General features: G+C 42.9%; 1 non-coding gene across 1 annotated transcript; it reads right to left on the reverse strand.

The window, feature by feature from the left end:
• Nucleotides 1-704: 704 nt before the first annotated feature.
• On the reverse strand, nucleotides 705-812 carry LOC130978401 (small nucleolar RNA R71). The gene has a single exon (XR_009086047.1). It is a non-coding gene; the product is annotated as a small nucleolar RNA R71 (small nucleolar RNA).
• Between the last annotated feature and the right edge of the window lie 2,211 nt (nucleotides 813-3,023).

The raw sequence follows: 3,023 nt of genomic DNA on the forward strand, positions 1-3,023 counted from the left end.
TGGAGTACTACTCCTTCTTAATGCACAATTCGAACTCTAACTAATAAAGTTCGAATTCTTCTTCTCCTTCTTCTTACTATTTCTCTTTTCCTCTGACACTTCAAGGAATCTCTATACTGTGACATAGAGGATTCCACATTTTCTTTTTCTCTCCTCTTTCATATGAGCAGGAGCAGAGACAAAGGCATTCTTGTTGAAGCTGATCCTGAACCTGAAAGGACCTTGAAGAGAAAGCTAAGAGAAGCTAAAGCACAACTCTCTTTAGAGGACCTGACCGAATTCTTCAAAAAGAAGAACACATGGCAGCCGAAAACAACAACAATGCCAACAATGCAAGGAAGGTGCTGGGTGACTTCACTGCACCTACTCCTGATTTCTATGGGAGAAGCATCTCTATCCCTGCCATTGGAGCAAACAACTTTGAGCTTAAGCCTCAATTAGTTTCTCTAATGCAACAGAATTGCAAGTTCCATGGACTTCCAATGGAAGATCCTCATCAGTTCTTAGCTGAATTCTTGCAAATCTGTGACACAGTCAAGACTAATGGGGTTAACCCTGAGGTCTACAGACTGATGCTATTCCCTTTTGCTGTAAGAGACAGAGCTAGAATATGGTTGGATTCTCAACCTAAAGAAAGCCTGGACTCTTGGGAAAAGCTAGTCAATGCCTTCTTGGCAAAGTTTTTTCCACCACAAAGATGGAGTAAGCTTAGAGTGGAAGTCCAAACCTTCAGACAGAAGGATGAAGAATCCCTCTATGAAGCTTGGGAAAGATACAAACAATTAATCAGAAGATGTCCTTCAGACATGCTTTCTGAATGGAGCATCATAGGTATTTTCTATGATGGTCTCTCTGAACTATCCAAGATGTCTTTGGATAGCTCTGCTGGAGGATCTCTTCATCTGAAGAAGACGCCTGCAGAAGCTCAAGAATTGATTGAAATGGTTGCAAATAACCAATTCATGTACACTTCTGAAAGGAATCCTGTGAACAATGGGACTAGTCAGAAGAAAGGAATTCTTGAGATTGACACTCTGAATGCCGTATTGGCTCAGAATAAAATATTGACTCAACAAGTCAATTTGATTTCTCAAAGTCTGTCTGGAATGCAAAATGCACCAAGCAGTACTAAGGATGCTTCATCTGAGGAAGAAGCTTATGATCCTGAGAACCCTTCAATGGAAGAGGTGAATTACCTAGGAGAACCCTATGGAAACACCTATAATTCTTCATGGAGAAATCACCCAAATTTCTCATGGAAGAATCAAGAGAGACCTCAATAAGGTTTCAATAACAATAATGGTGGAAGAAACAGGTTTAGCAATAGCAAGCCTTTTCCATCATCTTCTCAGCAACAGACAGAGAGTTCTAAGCAGAATACTTCTGACTTAGCAACAATGGTCTCTGATCTAATAAAGACCACTCAAAGTTTCATGAATGAAACAAGGTCCTCCATCAGAAATTTGGAAGGACAAGTGGGACAGCTGAGCAAGAAAATTACTGAACTCCCTCCTAGTACTCTCCCAAGCAACACAGAAGAAAATCCAAAAGGAGAGTGCAAAGCCATAGACATGGCCGAATATGGAGAGGAAAGAGAGGAGGAGGACGCCACTAAGGAAGACCTCAGTGGGCGTGTACCAATCTCCTCTGAGTTCCTCAATGAGGAACCATGAGAATCTGAGGCTCAAATTGAGACCATAGAGATTCCATTGGACTTACTTCTGCCATTCATGAGCTCTGATGAGTATTCTTCCTCTGAAGAGGATGAGTATGTCACTGAAGAGCAAGTTGCTGAATACCTTGGAGCAATCATGAAGCTAAATGACAAGTTATTTGGAAATGAGACTTGGGAGGAAGAACCACCTTTGCTCACCAAAGAACTGGATGACTTGTCTAGGCAGAAACTGCCTCTAAAGAGGCAAGATCCTGGGAAGTTTTCTATACCTTGTACCATAGGCACCATGACCTTCAAAAAGGCCTTGTGTGACTTAGGGTCAAGTGTAAACCTCATGCCCCTCTCTGTAATGGAGAAATTAGGGATCTTTGAGGTGCAAGCTGCAAGAATCTCATTAGAGATGGCAGACAACTCAAGAAAACAAGCTCATGGACTTGTAGAGAATGTTTTGGTGAAGATTGAAGACCATTACATCCCTACTGATTTCATAGTCCTAGAGACTGGGAAGTGCATGGATGAATCCATCATCCTTGGCAGACCCTTCCTAGCACAGCAAAGGCTGTGATTGATGTTGATAGAGGAGAGTTGATCATTCAAGTGAATGAAGAGTCCTTGGTGTTTAAGGCCCAAGGACATCCCTCTATCATCATGGAGAGGAAGCATGAAGAGCTTCTCTCAAAACAGAGCCAAGCAGAGCCCCCACAGTCAAACTCTAAGTTTGGTGTTGGGAGGCCACAACCAAACTCTAAGTTTGGTGTTGAACCCCCACATTCAAACTCTAAGTTTGGTGTTGGGAGGTTCCAACACGGTTCTGAGTATTTCTGAGGCTCCATGAGAGTCCTCTGTCAAGCTAATGACATTAAAGAAGCGCTTGTTGGGAGGCAAACCCAATGTTTTATAGTTAACTATTTTCTTTTGTTATTTTTCTTTTTTGTAGGTTGATGATCATAAGAAGTCACAAAAACAATGAAAAAGCAAAACAGAATGAAAAACAGGAAGAAAACAGCACACCCTGGAGGAGAAGAAGCTGGCGTTCAAACGCCAGTAATGCTAGCTGTTGGGCGTTTAACGCCCAGTCTGGCACCATTCTGGGCGTTTAACGCCAGAAAGGGGCACCAGACTGGCGTTAAACGCCAGTAAAGGGCAACAACCTGGCGTTAAACGCCAGGAATGGGCACCAGCCCGGCGTTTAACGCCAGAAATAGCTCAAAACGTGATTTTGAGCAACATTTGGTGCAGGGATGACTTTTCCTTGACACCACAGGATCTGTGGACCCCACAGGACCCCACCATCACTCTCTCTCTTCTTCCCCCATTCACCAATCACCTCAATACCTCTTCCCCAAAA

The sequence above is a fragment of the Arachis stenosperma genome, chromosome 4 (genome assembly GCF_014773155.1).
Source record: "Arachis stenosperma cultivar V10309 chromosome 4, arast.V10309.gnm1.PFL2, whole genome shotgun sequence".
Classification (NCBI taxonomy): Eukaryota; Viridiplantae; Streptophyta; class Magnoliopsida; order Fabales; family Fabaceae; genus Arachis; species Arachis stenosperma.